We start from the raw sequence: 18779 nt of genomic DNA on the forward strand, positions 1-18779 counted from the left end.
GGGACAAAATTGAAACAAAATAAAACTTAGGGATATTTTTAAAACTTTTGTCAAACTTTAAAAACAAAAAATATACTTTATCCTATTTATAAATGATTATTTTAGTATTTTAATTTGTAAAATTAGATATTATAAAAACTAATCATGTTATATTTATATCGAAAATAACTAACTATGTATATATATTGAAATAAAAAATACATATTAAAAATAAATTAAATAATACATATATTTATATACGAATACATAATAATTAATAAATAATTTAATACTAATTTTTATATACACATAATATATATATATATATATATATATATAATCTTCAAGTCAATTGCGAATTTCACTCCCACATACAAACCCCATAATTCTGCCATGGTTATTGTGCATCTTCCTAAAATATAGGCTGAAACCTGCAATAAACCGTCCTCTACAATCTCGGATTAGTCCGCCGCTAGCTCTGTTGCTCTCAGGTTGGAACACAGACCCATCGACATTCAACTTTATCCAATCCTCTTCCAGGGGTTCCCAAACAACATCTTCTCTGGCGAGTCTCAATTTCTTGCTACTCTGTTCCGTGATATTCAGAACAGAATTATAGTTTTCTGCCAATGTCTGAATCAAGTGTTGCAATCGGTTGCTCTGGGGGGAAGTGTGATTGAAAATTATCTCATTCCTGTACCTCCATGCTGTGTTGCAGGTTATGATGAAAGTAATGGTCCATGGTGTACCATTTTGAAGTACAGTGGTTTTCATCAGGTTAGTTTTTAGCTAGTCTTTATAATTTTGACTGAAAAACATTCCCTGTGAATCACTGGCTTCAATGCTCTTCCAGACATTACGGATATAGGGACAATCACGTAACGTGTGGACCAAAGTCTCATCATCTCCTTGGCATCTCGGGTAGCTCCCATCCTCTGTAAGTCTTCTTCTTTTCTGGTAATTTGTTAGCAAGGCCACATGCATCAAAAGTCAACTAAATGATTTTAATCTCTGTGGTAATTTGGCTGTCCATATGTGTTTGAACGAATTGTTTTCTCACTCCCCATCATTATAAAATGCTTCATATGCTAACTTGATAGAAAAAATTTCGTCTGAGGCTGGTAACCAACTAATACAGTCATCCCCTATGACGGGATTAGATACTTTGATTGAGTGCATTATGTCTGTGATTTCCTCAGGTGGCACAAGACTTAGAGCTCTCCAATTCCAATCCCCATGACCTGTAGTATAGTTGGCGACATTTTCTTGTAATCTATCTTCATCTAGGTTCACCAGTGCCACTTCTTTTAAGTTTTCGAACCCTGGGATCCATTGATCTGTTCAAAAATGAATCCTCTTGCCATTACCAATCCGCCAAATAAACTTTCTTCTAAAATTTTTCCAGATTTTGTTAATGCCACATCGTGCATTAGAATTGTTTGCCCTTAACTGGACTTTGGGGTTAATATCATCTCCGCACCCATATTTAGCTCGCACAACCTTCACCTAAAGCACATCTATATTCAAAATTATCCCCCAAGCCAACTTCATAAGAAAGAGGGAGTTGGATTCCTGAGACTTTCTTATGCCCAAGCCCCCTTTGTCCTTTGATTTACAAACACTATCTCAGTTTAGTAAATGGATCTTCTTTTCTTCCGCACTGCTCCTCTAAAGAAAATTCCTACACAAGTTGTCTATTTTATTGTACACTGCTGTTGGAATCTTCATGGTCTGCATACAGTAACTTGGAATGGTAGAGAGAACCGACTAGATGAGGGTACACCTTCCTGCCAAAGAGAGGGTCTTTTTATTCTAACTAGATAATTTGGCTTGCATTCTAACAATGACAAATTGGAACTGTTGTTGATTGTATCTCTCGTGAATAAGGGGACCCCTAAGTACTTTCTCAGATTTGTTGTAAGGGAAATACTTAGTTCCTGACTAAGCTGCTGCCTATTGTTGTGGTTGACATTGCTAGAGAAAAAAATGCTTGACTTCCCAAAACTAATTTTCTGACCCGAATAGTCGCAAAAGTGTTGGAGAGCCTCCTTAATGATCTGAACCTACCTCATATCCGCTTTAGCTAATAAAACCAGATCATCTACAAAATAGAGATGAGAAATTTTAGGACCTCTTCTCAAGAGTGTTAATTTTATCTTCCACCAAACTATAAATCAATTGAGATAATTTGTCAATACAAAGAACAAATAGATAAGGTGAGAGGGGGTCTCCCTGTCTGATTTCTCTTGTAGGAGAGAAGCATTTTGAAGGTGATCCATTCCACAACAGATTCATGGTTGGAGTTAATAAGCAATGAGCAATAATACCTTATTATCTTCTCCGGGATACTCGTATCACTAAGAGTATCTATCACAAAGCCCCAATTTAATCTATCATAGGATTTCTCTAGGTCAATTTTGATAGCCATGAGCTCTTTTCCTCGCCTCTTGTTCCTCACAGTGTGTACCACCTCTTGAGCCACAAGAATATTATCTGCGTTAATTCTACCAAGCACGAAACTAGATTGTGTGTTAGAGATAAGAGTAGGCATGAACTTTTTCAATCTACACGTTATGATTTGAGTCACAAATTTATAACAAACATTATCGAGACTTATTGGTCTAAAATGCCCAAAATTCTCTGGAAAGAAAATTTTGGGGATAATAGCAATAAGAGTCTGATTAACTCTTGCAATATTACTGGGATCATTAAAAATCAGTTTCACCCAGTCCAGTAAGGAGTTCGCAACAACATCCCAAGCTTGTTGATAAAATTTTGCTGGCAATCCGTCACTCGCCGGCGCCTTCCAACTCCCCGTAGAAAAAACAGCTTCCTTGATTTCTTCCGTGGTCACCTCTCTGGCTATATCAGGATATTCCCTGTCTAACAACTTAGGAAACTTATCAGTAATACTAAAGGGGTTAAAATTCATGCTAGAACAATAAAGAATTTTAAAGAAATCAACTTCCTAAGCTTTAAGAGTTTCTATATCTTCAACCCATTCTCCATCGTCATTTTTAAAGCTGTGACTTTGTTCCTTCGCCTCCTTCCATTCGCTTTTTGGTGAAAGTATTTTGAATTTTTTCTCACCAAAATTGATGTAGTTACATCTTGACATTTGTTGCCAATAGATTTTCTCTTGGATTGCTATGACTTCATACTCTTTCCACAATCCCTTTTGGAGTTTATCCAAGTGGGGATTGGGGCTAAAGGACTGCTTGTTAATAATACCCTCGAGCCTTGACAGGAGCCTTTGCTTTCTCTTAAAAATATTACCAAAAACTTTCCTATTCCAAAGTTTGGCTTTTTCTATGAAGCTGGCTATGTTCTTCAGCAAATCATCTTGGTTCTTCCAACTTTCTTTTACCATATTATCATAATCTTCATGTAGGACCGAGGGAGCCAGGAATCTGAACAGCCTATTCCCATCCTTAATCTGTGTCATATGAAAGTCTAATAACATAGGTAAATGATCAGACTTAAGTTTAGGTAGGTGCCTAACACCAATAGCAAAAAAAGAATTAGAGAACTCTAGATTGTAAGAAAGCGATCCAGCCTTCTCCTCGTGTTTCCTCTACTCCAAGTAAAGGGTGGCCTAGAAAAGCTTAAGTTCTTTAAATCACAAATATTAATGTAATTTATAAATTTATTGGAGTCTAAAGATAAGTTTGAGAAACCCTCTCTATCATTACTAGACAAAGTGGAGTTGAAATTCCCTCCCACGCACAAAGGTTCATCAATAGTGCTCGCAATGTTTTCCAAATTAACCCAAAGATCATTCCAAATTCCTACTCTAGGACTACCGTATACCGCTTTAAGATACCAGTGTATGTCATTCTCCCATATGATTTTCATATGAATAAATTGTTTGTAGACTGAGAGGTGTGACATTCCAATGATCTTTCCTCCAAAGACACCAAATGAATCCCGAAAACCCTTCCGCTTCGCTAATACACCAAGAATCAAAGGCCATCTTTTTATAACGGCTTTTGTAAACTCCGGGTAATTAGTAAATAATTAACTAATAAATTAATTATTATTTAAAGAAATTAGAAACTTAAATTTTATAGTTTAAAGAAGTAGAAATAATTAAAATATAAATTTTGATACTAATTTTAAAGATTTTAGCCCCAAAAATGGGCCAATAGACCGAATCGGACGAACCGGGCTGAAGTGGGACCAGGCCTATAACCTAATCCACGTTTAAAACTTTGATTCAGCCTTTCCTCCCCTTTAAAAATTCAAGAAATATGCTGAATGAGAGAAGAGGGAGATGAAACACCGTAACCCTCGTTTCCAATTTTAATTTCACGTAACTTTCAATTTGGAGCTCCGATTGACGAGCCGTCAGTGGCCACGCGTTTGTCTTGGAATTCTCTACAAAACCCACCCAACAATTTGGTAAGAAAATTGATATCTCGTGCCAGTTCTCACTCCTTTTCAATTCGTGATTTTGGGTTTTAGTATTTGAGAGATTTTGTGATTTTGATGGTTTAGGGATACTTTAGCAGCGGATAATTATTGGGTTTCGCCCATATCATTCATGGGTAAAGTGAAAAACTCATATCCCTTGTGAATACTTTGATTATGTGAAGTTTAGGTATTGATTTGTGGCTATGTATGGAATCATATGTATTAGATTGAATTTATATTGAATTGGAGATTGAATTGGTGAAATTGGATGCTTGGGAGTGAACTATGGAAGCTGAATTTTTAATGGAGAGGAATTGGAGTTTTGGAGCTTGAGGAACGGTGGATCTTTGAAGTGTTCCGAGCATTAGGGGGAAATCGACCAAGGTATAGTTTTGGTTTCTCATAGTTAATATTTAATGTCACGTGAAAACTTAGGCTAGAAGTCCTTAAGATAGGAATGAACTGAATGAATTATTGATGGATTGTGTATATGGCATATGATGTGTGATTCATTTTCGTAAACGGTTTGCTATTGGAGTTAGTTGGTTTTTGGAAAAGATTTAATATTGGAATTGGTTTGATTTTGAAATAATTTGATACTGGAAATGATTTAAATGACCGAGAGATGTTTGATTTGGTGGTTAGGATCCTTGTGGGGTGGCAAAAGTCCAAGTTTTAGAGATGTCGAAATTTTTATGAAAATAGGTGGCTTGGTTTGAAGTGGTTATTTAGAAAGATTTGGATTTTTAAGGATTTTATAATTTGATTGAGTTATTAAGAAAATGATTACGTTTTGAGTTTGCTTTATTTAGAAAAGAATGAATCGTGTTTTGAATATGAATTGTTGATGAACGAAATGAGAGGTGTGATAATAAAGAATGTAGAATGATGAGAATTGATTTTTAAGTTTAACTGTTGAATGAATATGAATGAATTATAATGATAATGAGATATGTGTGACCGGATAAGATGCGGTGGCATTGTCCACTCGCTCCGAGTCAATGATGACGTTGTATGAGATATGATTGAGGATGTGGTTGGCTATGAGAAAGAGGAAGGTTGAGAACTGTAACACCACATGCGTAAGAGGCAAGGGTGAAGTTATCCCCTGCTCCGGATACGCGGGTAAGATGCAAGGGTTGCGGTGTTGTTCCACTTGCTTCGTGTTTGGTGTTTTGTCCAGTGTTAGTTACTGGACATGTCGGGTTTGGCTTTATAACCGACATATGAGACTCATCGGCCATAGGGCAGGCATACATCATATGCATATGTGTCTTTTTTTGATTGTGCATTAATTAGGCTTGACTATGTGATTATTATGCTTACTTGCTATATTTGCTATTTGCTGTATCTGTATCCTACTTGTTTTTACTTTGTCTGTATTGCTTGTCTGTGCACCGAAGTTTTGGAGGATTGGAGGAAGGCGAGAAGCTGAGAAAATAAGTAGAATTGAGTTAGACTTAAGAACCGTAGATAGCCCACATTGTATTATGGTTTTAAACTTTAACTCTAAGCTTTATATCTCAGTATCAGAGTTCTAGGATTGCCGTTGGCTTTTCCGGGATCTTTTATATTAACTATGCCGGCATTTTTACCATGCTGAGGACTTCCAATTCTCATTTCATACATGTTATTTTTCAAATGCAGGTTGGGCAGCACCGCACTGAACATTCTAGAGACTGTGGAAGTGAAGAACTCTTAGGTATCAGGGTTGTATTTTATTTATGTTTGCACATGTATATAGATTCTCCACCTTGTATATATTATGTTTTGTTCTTCCTAGAGGTTGACTTAGAAAAATAGGTTTGTAGCTTGGGTTTAGGGTATTCTTTGGGGTCATATATATATATATATATATATACTCTGGCCGGCCTTTGTTTCGCAGGTCGAGTCTAGAACTTGATTATATTTACCAGTTGGAATTATATATATGTCTTTTAGTTTTCTGTATAAGCTTTTCGTCTTATCGTTGACCATGAGCTTTGTACCTTCGCTTTTATTTTAATCGTACTGTTTCTTTCAAGACTCCTAGTTATATTACTCTTGTCACATATATAAGTATTTTTACTTTTAGAGGTCGTAGCGCCTCGCCATCTCTGATTTACATCATAGGCGTAAAGCTCTGTGTGGTAAGGTGTTACCTTATGGTATCAGAGCAGTTCGTTTCTGTAGAGCTTGAGGGACGGACTGACTATGCTTATGAGTATACTCTGACTGTGTGTACATGCTATTTAGGATGTCTGCTTGAAATATATAACATAAATGTTGGTGAGCATATTTTGGAGATTCGAAGCACTTGACTTGAGATATTAAGACTGATCACCTTAATATTGATTGTTCGGTGTGGACAAGACCCAACGGACATCTTGTGGACGCGAGCGAGGTGTTATGGAAATAATGAGGAGCTGTTCTCGATTACTTTTCGTAAAGTGATCGAAATTTTCGAGGGCGAAAATTTTTATTGGGGGGTAGGATGTAAACCCCGAGTAATTAGTAAATAATTAACCAATAAATTAATTATTATTTAAAGAAATTAGAAACTTAAATTTTTTAGTTTAAAGAAGTAGAGATAATTAAAATATGAATTTTGACACTAATTTTAAAGATTTTGGTACAAAAACAGGCAAATGAACCAAACCGGACGAATCAGACCCAAGTGGGCCCAAGCCCATAGCCTAATTCACGTTTAAAACTTTGATTCAGCCTTTCCTCCCCTTTAAAAATTCAAGATATACGCTGAATGAGAGGAGAAGAAGGAGATGAAACACCGTAACCCTCGTTAAGAAAAAATGGGGTTGGTAAAAAATACTACTCCTAAACTTTCTAATACAAGACATGATCCCAAAAAGACTAAAAAAAAATTATGTAGTGGTTCAAGTAAATCCATTACATGATTGAAAATTAGATAATAATCCGGAAATTGCAATAGATAATAAAAAACATAGGTTTGAGATGATTTTTCAATCAAACCTGGCTCATGCTATCTCCTCATACTGGTGATACATCAATGGGGCTGCATGACAATGAAAAATTTTCTTAGAATCATGATAATTAATAAATCAATTCATCAAAAGACCATTAAGTAATGCAGATCCTTTTCAAAAAAATCATATCCAAGATATATCAAAAATCACCTAAAGCCGACAACTCTGTTAAAAATAAACTTTAATGTAAATTATATTGCAACCCTGGACATAGATAACCTAACATTCAATAATTTAATTAAGTATTAAATCAAATTAAATTAGTTTCTAACCTACATAGTTAATTTAATATTTAAGACGTAAATCATAAAATTCAACTAAGTTAAATTACATTAACAAACTCTATCATTTAAGGATTATTTTATATTAATTTTAAATAAAGTAAACTAAATTAAATTAATCTTAAACAAATTAAACCAAATTAATTTTAAATAAATTAAAATTGACTAAATTACTGCCTCATTAATCTAACTTTAAGAATTAAATTAAATTTTAAAAAATTAAAGTAAATTAAATCCTTGTCAAACTATTACTGCCTATTTAATCTAACATTCGAAACCTAAACTCCAAAAAAAAAAAAATTCTAATCTAGTTAATCACTACTTTAGCTTACCATTGTTTATCACTCCTCCACCTTGCATTTGTACTTTTAAAATTCTAACAATCTATTAAATCACTACTCTAATTACTATTTGTAGCTTAAGAATTCTAAAAACGCATATAATGAAATTCTAAGCGACTTAATATCACATACAATTATTTATTTTTTAAAAAAAATAAATTTCATTCACTAACCTCTTTATAGATGGAACCATCAATATGGATAACGCCGTCCAACCAATAGATACGATTCGGGTCGTCTTCTATTTCTGCATTTTGAATGTTGTAATTTTTTTGTTCACTTATCTCTGGATTCGGCGTTGGAAATTTGGTGATTTGGTGAAATGTAATTCGAAAAAGTGGATTCGAATTGTTTATATAAGTATATATATACTAATTCGAGGCTAGTAAATTCCATTACCACTACTAGCGTACATTTCATGTAAACCGAATTCAATCATTTTAATTTATTATGGGCCTAATTCGAATTCAATCAATTCGAATTACTAGGGGTATAAATCATGGGCATAAATCGAAGCAACTAGTTTTGATATACTATGGGTTACTTTCTAATTCGAATTTCAAACTCTAGTAAATCGAATCCATTAAATTTGATTTTTGTATTTACCAAATAGTTGATTCGATTTAGCACTAAAATGGCTAAATCGAGTTTAGTCAATTCGATATATATATATATATATATATATATATAATTCAAGACATGCACATAACATTTTTTCTTTTAGGGAATCTATGTAAAATTGCCTCTTATTTAGTTTCTTTATGTGCTTTGCTCGAAAATAAATGTATGTAACAAAGAATGAATGAAAAAACAAATAGACATTAAAGGGAGAAATTGAAAGTAGTTGTCAGAAGACAGTAAAGTCAAATAGTAAAAATCACTCCATTACTAAAACATAACTGAGTAATTGAATGTGAGAACAAGATAGAGCAACATTGGACATGAAACACCTTAAACAATCCAACTCTCATGCTCTCTTTAAGACAAGTCAGCATTCCACTTACTTGAAAATTCTCTTTTAAAAGTTTGATATTAGATTAGATTTGTATAGCATCAAAATTAGACAAATAATATAAAAAGGGTTATAATGGTGATGATAATGATACTCCTTAGCTTATTGGATTTTGTCTTTTTTATCCTAAAAGTTGAAAGTATATTTGTTTGTGAGGTGTTTCGGTGGATTGATGAGCGGTTAAACTTTTAATTTTGATAATCAATTAGCTTTTGATATTTTTATCTTTTTTCTGCTTTTGAAGCTTGAACACAATGTACTTTCAGATTAATTAAAAAAAATGATAAATAACTAGATAACTAGATAAGCAAAGAGATACAAATTCATAAATAGTATAAAATCTTAAAAAAACATAAAAAATTCTGAACTAAATTCTGAACTATTGTGGTGGTCCATCCTCCCTGCATCGCACTTCTTCCTCCACTGCTAGCAAAGGATTTGCTTGATTCCTGATTATCGCCATTGTTGCTATCAACAAAGAAGCCTCCCTTCTGATCAGTTCAGCTAGTTCAGATTGGTGGATGTTCCCTTTTGTTTAATAACTTTGTTTAGAAGACATACTTTGGTTCCTGGAAGTAAAATAATTGGACCAATAGTTCCCAATAAGCCCAACTGTACAGAATGAGATACTTGTGTAATTACTAATTATTGTTTTTGCGGTTGTGCTACATGCACACTACTTTCAGCCACTATTTTTAGCCATCGTATTTATATATGTATACAATACAAAATACAAAATACAAAATTCAAAAATTAAAAATAAAAACCTCACTCTCAACCTTATTCTCACGCGCTGAAACAACGTTCTTCTTTCTCCTTCCCTTACTCTCACTTTCACTCTCACTTTCCGACGCGACTCCTTCTTCATCCTCATTCTCAACGGTGATTCTACTTGCCTCTCTCTTTCCATTGGCATGATTCTCCTTCCCTCTCTCTGGTGGCACGATTCTCCTTTGCTCTCTTTCAGGCGCAGTTGCGATACTCCTTCCTCTGTCTCGGGCGTGATGCTCTCTGTCTCAGGCACGAATTTCATCGACTGCATTTTCCTTGTTTGATTCTGTAAGATAAATTTCTATTCCTTTTTTTATTATGCATTTTCCTTGTTTTATTCCATCATCTTCTTTGACGGCATTTTTCTTGTTCGTTTCCAGCATCTATCAACTTCTTCGACTACATTTTTCTTCGTCATTTTGAGTTTCTATAAATGAATTTGTGTTGTGCATATTTTGTACTTAAAATATTTAAGTTAGGGTTTTGAATTGAAGTCTCAGTATGCTAATTTTAACAATTAATTATTAGTAGACTATTAATTGACTATAACTGGATTTTTGTGATATGAGTTGGAGTATGTTTGATTATTACACTGAATGAGTTTGATTATGCTCAGTTTTTAAAAATTATATTATAGCATAGTTGGATGTTTTCCTATCCAATACTCTTGTCAACATTTATGTCAGAATTGGCAATTTGTTTTGCGCACAGAAGCTATTTGCTGAAATGCCCCAAAGGAAACACTGTTTCCGGGTCTTGTTTGAATTCAAGATATGCACAAAATGGCTTGCCTGATGATGCTTGTATTTTATTCAAAGAGATGATTTCTGCTGGCCTCATGCCAAATCACTATGCCATTGGCAGTGCCCTTCGAGCTTGCCAAGACGGAGGTCCAACTAGGCTTAAACTCGGCATGGATATTCATGCCTTAATTTCTAAGTCTCCATTTTTTTTAGACTTAAACAAATGTGATATCTACAGCATGTTTGATTACAACTGAATTTTTGTGATATGATTTGGAGTCTATTTGATTATGCTCAGCTTTTAAAACATGATATTACAGCATGTTTGATTATAGCATACTTGATATTTGATTATTGAGTTTTAACTTTTTTTTATATTTTGAATTTGATTAGATTTTGGTTGTTTAATTTGCTAGTTTTGACATATGCGAAAGAAGACTACACCAAAACGAGTAGAAAGAGAACCAGAAAACAGGGAAACCAAAGAAAATAAAAGAAAACATGTATCCAAAAAACTTCGAAGGAGATGGAGTGGCGAAAGGTATTTTGTCTTTATTTTTTTATCTTTTATGCTAGATTTTTTTTTCATCTGATAAGGTCTTTGCATGCTCTGATTTTATTATGGAGAGTGCATTACTAAATATTAGTTTACACAACGAATCATATGACACTTTAGCTAACACATGCTGTATTTTAGTGTTTGATTATTATCTTTGAATTTCAGAAATAATACCCACTGAATGCAGTGTTGAGTTCAAATCTTTTATTTTGCCACTTTAGCTAACACATACTGTAACTGACGATTTCAAAGCATGATACATGACTACTCTGTGTGTGCAGTAAAGAGAAGTGTGAGTTACATTTGCTCCAATTATTGGTCTTTTCGGGTGATTAACTTGCAACTTTCAAAGTTTGACCTATAATTCTGGGTTTCCAATAAAGTTGCTATCATTGTGTCCATGATCTATATCTAGCTGCATTGCACTAATTAAGTAAAAATATTATTCACAGTAACCTCCAACACTAGTCTTACATAGGTATGGATGATTATTAACACTAGGTCACAAGCTAAGCGCTTATTAATAATTAATTATTAAAGTTTAGAAAATTAAATAATTAATCAATTAATAAAGAAGCACGAAGAATCTGCAGGTCCTTTTAGTTGGAAACCAATTCATCATCAATTAGGTTGTCAAAATTCAAGAAACAGCATTCCTTCTTGTTATATATAGTCAACATGGTCTAAATATTAAGTGTTAGTAACAGTAATTAATAAGAAAATGTGTCATTAATAGGAACTCTGTTCTGATCCTTTTTTCCCCTGCAATGCAGTAATGGTAATTAATAAGAAGGGAAAAGGGGAGATTCAATATTCTACTATTCTCATTCTATATAGGAACTACATAGTTTGATTACAATGTTATTCATATAGAATTTACATTATTGCCTTACTGAAATGTTTATTATTTTAACTAATTGCAAGTTGGTAATTTGAATTGAAACTGAGCACGCTACTACTTTATATCTATGATTTGATTTGAATATGATTACTATTTTCATTCATGTAGTGCTATATATGTTGACACGAGAAGCGCACCAAACTTGTTAGTGACACTTTCTTCTGATTATTTGAATGATGCGCAACGCAACAAAATCCGAGCAATGGGTTTTGGATCTCTCTTGGGTATTCCCAAGGAGAATTTAAACCATGATTTGATTTTGGCCCTTGCAAATGCCTATAATCCCTCCAAATTTCATCTTCTCACTCCAATAGGAAAAGTAGATGTTACTTGGGATTTAGTTGCAACTGTCTTTGGATTCCGTGCATATAGTAATAATTAAAATTTCTTTAAGATCCTTTGGTTTTATTAATTAGGATTTATTGTATAAAATCAAACATGCTATATAACATGTTTTAAGATCCTTTATTATGTTGCTATTAAATTTGATTTTTAATATCACTTGATTGGTATAGGAGTATAACTATATATTGAATCTGAATCTTGCATTATTAATGACTTGCTTGTTGAACTTTTTACATATTGAAGCTATTGATGTTAAAAATATCGTGCTATGCTGAGTTTGATTATCATGTTGACTACTGAGTTTGATTATACATATTTACTGAGTTTGATTATACTCCGAGTTTGATTATAACCTTGTTTCTCTCATTATTTTCTTTAAAATAGGTGACCCATTCAAGGAGGTAACTAAAGAGCATGAGCCCATGCTTTTAGAGTTCAAGAAAAAAAAGTCCAAATGCTTTGAGACAAATCATGTTAGAAAATCCAAGAGGGGTCCCAAATTTAGGAGAGCTTTATTGTTGTATGCATTGATAACATTAATGTTATCAATAAATACAACAATAACTTGGGATAAAATTTTCCCGTTTGTAATTGATATTGATAATCCAATGAAGTACAATTGGATTAGATACATTGTTGATGGCCTTGCTGATGGAGTTAATAACTTTAAAGAAGGAGCGGTGTCAAGTTTGAATGGGTGCATATATTTGCTTCAGGTATTTTTTATTTAAACTAATTTTTTCTTTGACTATTATCTAAAGTATGTTTGATTATAATATAACTTTAATTAATTGAATTCAGATTTTATACTTTCATAAACAAAAATATGGACCCTTTGATTTTGAGAAAGAACCACAACCGCCTTGGCTTCCCCATTGAACAAAGGAACTCATTTCTGCCCAAATAGTGTTAGAAAGAAAAAGTTCATCGGTACTTACATTGCCCGCTCTCTAAAATTTTATTTTCTATCCATAATGAATGAATTTTCACTAATTATGCATGTCTTGTAAGGGCTGGTTAGGTCAAAGGAAGAGCAACCTATGCCTAAAAGGCCAGTTCGATCAAAGAAAAGCGTTGTGAAAGAGGCTACCAAAGTGGAAAAAGAGCAAAGTGAAAAGGAAAAAGTGGTAGACAGCCCTAAGAAGGATAAAAAAGAATTGAGGTAAGAAGATTCTGCAAAATCAACCAAAGTGAAAAAACAACAAAGTGAAAAGAGAAAAGTGGTAGACAGTCCTAATAAGGACTAAAAGGAATTGAAGCAAGAAGACTCTACAAAATCAAAGAGAGAAAAGAAGCAAGAAGGAGGAGCAAACACAATTTCCAATGAAAAGTTAGTTTGGCATTTCCACCATTCTCTATTTTGACTTTTCAGCACTCATGTATACTACATTCACTTTCGTACATGATGTTAAAATTAATAATTACTTGCTTTCTCTGATTATACTGTGAGTTTGACTATATATGTTTACATATTTACAAAATTTGATTATACATATTTTTAAAGTTTGATTATACTCAGGTTTAGTGCTATATTTGACTACTGAGTTTGATTATATATGTTTATTGAGTTTGATTATACATGTTTACCGAGTTTGATTATATTTAGGTTCAGTGCTATATTTGACTGCTAAGTTTGATTATACATGTTTACTAAGTTTGATTATAATCTGAGTTTGATTATACATATTTACCAAGTTTGATTATATTCAGATTCAGTGCTATATTTTACTGCTGAGTTTGATTATATGTATTTGCTGAGTTTGATTATGCTCAGGTTCAGTGCTATATTTGACTACTGTGTTTGATTATACAGGTTTACTGAGTTTGATTATAAATGACTAACGAGTTTGATTATCCTTCCCATAGTACAATCTAAATCTTCATGAAATGTAAATCGCAAATATGTTTCTAGTTTGATTACATCCTTGCTTTTCCATGCATTATCCATAGCCAAAATGAAAAGAAAACACACTCACCATCAATGCCTACCTTTGACCTTGGAGTTGAATTTCCTCCAACACCTCTAACAGCTATGACCGTGGATTCAATTGATGTTTCAATCCAACAAGCGTTGGGTTCAAAGATATCATGCATAAATCAAACAACAGATGTGCCAATAGAGGGGTCAGCACCAATTGTTAAGGAATTAGTATTGGATGCTAATATGACTGAAAAATTATACGAGTGGGTGATGGACGAAAGGAAAGATGAAGAGAAGATTGTGGCAACATTTAGGGCGTGTTTGTGGTTCACGTTGGGGAATAGAAAAGCCTGTTTGAGCGTCTTGAACGTCCCATTGTTATGTTGGCAATTTTTTGAAACCCCTAACCCATAAGTGCTTTCATCTCTGAACGTATGTTCACGTGAAGCTAAAAATTCAAGCTTCTGCGTTCACGTTGGGAAAGTTAATTACCGTTAGAGGAATTAGGTAAGAAATTTATTCCATATCTACCAACTGTACCCTTAATTTCTTCTATAAAAAGGATGCACATAACCACATAATTTCACAGTAGTTCTCTGTATGTTCTTCGTTACATATTTTTTTTTCCAGATTTGTTTTCATCACTGCCAAGGTAAAGATTTTAATTTTTTTTTTATTATTTTTAGTTCTTTCTTTCATATTTTGATTTTTATGTTTTTTATTGTATTTTTTATTTATACGATAAATATTTTTCATATCATTTTTTTAGTATTCTGATGTTATTTTTTTAATTTTCTATTGTTATATTTTTATTGTATTTTTTTATTTATATGACAACTATTGTTGATATAAATTTTTGGGCAATTTACACAAATAAAATGATTGAGGAAAACCTTTATGCAAATACAACATTGGCAAATTTCAAACACAAATGCAACAAACGCAACTGTATATAATCCGCTACACCCTATAGTGGAACTCAATTTGCACGTAATCCGCTACAGGCTATCGCGGATTACATTGAGGGCTGCATTACTCATAAACCGTTACACCCTATAGCGGTTTGTAACCAAATGGCGTTTGTGCATAATCCACTACACCCTGTAGTAGATTATGAGTATAGTGGTGATTATATATACCGCGTGAGGCTGTAGTGGAAATCATTTGAAGTATTTTGGAAAGAAAGTTAGAGAGAGAAAGTAGAGAGAAGAGAGAGAAAATTCAAATTCTTGAGTAGTTTGGAAGAATGGAGGATGAACGGCGGTTGTACCGGCTCGACGGCGTTGCTCACGTACACTACAAGAAAATAGAGCATTTGTAACAAAAAATTTGTATCAAATTTAAAATTGTTACAAATGATGGTTTTTTTGTAACAATATTTAGTTATTGTTACAAAATAAGAATATTTTGTAACAAGAAAAAAATTTGTTACAAAATATTTCAATATTTTGTAACGATGTGATTTTTTTTGTTACAAATTATGTTGGCTTTCGTATCGAATTGTTGTTTTGTTGCAAAATATTATAATGTTTTGTAACAAAAGATTATATTCTTACAAAAATTAAAAATATTTTGTAACAAAATATATATTTGTTTCAAAAACTCTAAATATTTTGTAACAAAAAATTAATTTATCACAAAATACAATATTTTTGTAACAAGTTATTTATTTGTCACAAAATTCAAAGATTTTTTATAACTAATAAAAAAACATTTATTTCAACATATTAAATATAAGAATTCAAATTTTTGAAAATTAACCTAATGAATAATTTATAATTTATTATATTTATTTATAATTTTATATTCAAAAATTTATTTTACTAAAAATATTAAAGTCAAATTAACGATACTTTGAGTTTAAAATTATTTCAAAAATTAAATATTAAGTCATTTATAATTTATTATATTTATTCAAAATAAATTTTTAGAAATTTTTAGTAATTGAAAAAAAATAAATTTTTATATGATTTGATTTAAATATTTAAAATTTTTAGATTAAATACTTTAAATTTTATGAATAAAAAATTAATTTAATTATCTCTAATTTTATCTTAATTAGTGTTTATTTGAAAATAATTTATAAATTAATAATAAAATTGCATTTTAAGAGTAATTAATTTAATTATGTCTAATTCTTAAAATTAGAATATTTATTTAAAAATAATTTGAGAATTTATAATTAAATAATATTTTTATATAATTATTATTAAAGATCTTATTATTAATTATTTCATATAATTTGAAATTAAAATTCAATAATAACAATACTATATAATTTAATTTAATTTAAGGCATTTTTGAATTTAAATTGTATTTTATAAAACATGATTAATATGTTTACTTTATAATTTAAATTAAAAATAATTATTTAAGTACATTAATTTATTAATAAATAAAATTTTATACTTTTTAAAAATAATCTTTACAATATCATATTTAAAATTTAAATTATTATTTTATTTTAAATATTTTATAAAATTATTATGAAAATTTCAAATTCTAACCCTAATACACAAAATCTCTAATTTGTGCCTTAAATCCACTAACACACGCACACTCAGAGACAGAGAGGGGAGAAGGGGGAAATCAGAAGAACGGAGAAGAGGAAGGAAGATAGGGGAAAGAGCGCGAGGGAAACGAGGGAGGAAGGGCGCCGCCTCCGTCGCGGCTAAGCCACCGTGGTTGAGGTTGCCGTCGTCTCTGTTGAGTTCCACCATGGAGAAGGCAACGGTGCGCAAGAGAGGCAGAGACAGAGGAAGGAGACGCGACGAGGAGAGGAGGAGAAGGCCATTTCGTTCGCCACTGAAGCTTCCAATGCCGCCGCTGCCACCGGAGACCTCGTCCTAGCCGCGAGGAAGAGGAGGAGGGGTGTTCTTTGCGCCTTCGCCGCTGCCCCGCGTTGTCACTATCAAGAAGTAGAACGAGACAGAGAGAGACGCGAAGAAGAATGACGGAGGCCACCATCGCTGCTACTGTCGTTGCTGGGCTCGCCGGATGCTGCCGTGACCACCACTGAGCTCCGCTGTCTATGGAGTCACTGATGGAGGTGTCTTTGCTGCCTCTTCGGTTTAGGTCCTTCGCTCCTTTAATTTGTTCTACTTCCACTTTTACTCTACTGTTATCCTATTTCTGCTACCTTGTTTCCATTCCATTCTTTGTCAGTTATTGAAGCTGCGATTACTGTTGCTGCGATTATTTTTTCCGCCCGTTGCTCAGCCATCACCAAAGCCCACTACCGCCGGGAGAAAATACTAGTATTTTGTATATATCCTTCTCAATAGTGCCTGTTTTTGGGGTAAATAATTTGATTATGGTGTTAAGATCTGAACTTCTGATTCTAAAGTTAATTGTTTATGGTTTCAATCTTTGAATTCATTTAATGTTATCATAGTTTCAATTGGTGTAATATGTTGTTGGAAATGATATAAATACCTTTCGAATAGTTACTTGTGTTTATAGTGATTGCATTGTGTGTGCATTTGTCATTGAATAATTTCTCACATTAAGTTGTTATTGCTGCTCTATACTTGCTGTTGGTTGCTGCTGATTTTTCCCCCTCATTGCTTGCTTGTTGAATGATTGTTAAATTCAATGAGAAAGGAAATGCTGCTGAGTTATTGTTGTTTGTGTTGGAATAGATGATGGTTGCTGAACTGAGATTGGTTTTATTGATAAATCTGTTGCTGAAATTGTTTAGTTTGGCTTGCTTGATTTTCTGTTGAATTAATGGATAAACTGTTGTGCCCCTGCTGCTTGCAAGTGTAATGGTTATTGACTTCAATGAATAGAATGCTGCCTGAATCCATTACCTTTGTTTATTTTACTGTTTTGGGTGCTGTATGATGGGCCATTAATTGCTGTTCTGCTGAGTGCTGCTCTGCTTCTTGCTTGGTTTTAATTGTTTCCTCATGTTTTCTTGCTGGAATTGGTTTATTTACTTCCTTCATATGAATTCATTATGATTTTTTCTTGTGTAATTTTTTTTTGCATAATTATTGGAGATATATAGTGATAGTAGTTACAAGTTAGTGGTGATCGGAACCATGGGAAAATTGGCAGCGCCGGTGAACGGTGGTGGCGCCGTGCTTAAAAGAAAGACACCTTCGAAACTTCGGGTTGGTTTCAATTTCCAAGTGCTTTACTTTGATTTGTTATTTCACATTTGTTATTCAATTCAATTACGATGATGCTTCTGTATAGGAGCTTCCAATACCTATAGTAACATAGTCATTTGTATCAGGAAAAAAATTAGGCTTTTTAAAAAAAGAATCAAAATAAAAAATTTCGCTACTTGTTATGCTGTACTAGTACATATATTAATTTCACTTTTGTAGTGACATAAGCTAAGTTCTTTTTTGCTTAATTCTCTCCATCTGCTTATAATCACAAGCTTGTTGAATAGTTTTGATTTGATTTTCCAATATATTTTCTATTTTTCTTCCAATGTTGGACAAAATAGTATTGAATTGTTGAGGAAGAAATTCTCATTTTTACATGGTTGGCAGGGAGAGCAGTTGAAGAGGGGA

At 32.8% G+C, this 18779-nt stretch overlaps 1 long non-coding RNA gene across 1 annotated transcript; it reads left to right on the forward strand.

Moving 5' to 3' along the window:
- Positions 1 to 323: 323 nt before the first annotated feature.
- On the forward strand, positions 324 to 6342 carry LOC112722693 (uncharacterized). Its single transcript, XR_011867802.1, has 4 exons — positions 324 to 544; positions 698 to 756; positions 833 to 916; positions 6040 to 6342. It is a non-coding gene; the product is annotated as an uncharacterized lncRNA (long non-coding RNA).
- The last annotated feature ends 12437 nt before the right edge of the window (positions 6343 to 18779 follow it).

Source organism: Arachis hypogaea, chromosome 11, assembly GCF_003086295.3.
Source record: "Arachis hypogaea cultivar Tifrunner chromosome 11, arahy.Tifrunner.gnm2.J5K5, whole genome shotgun sequence".
Taxonomy (NCBI): domain Eukaryota; kingdom Viridiplantae; phylum Streptophyta; class Magnoliopsida; order Fabales; family Fabaceae; genus Arachis; species Arachis hypogaea.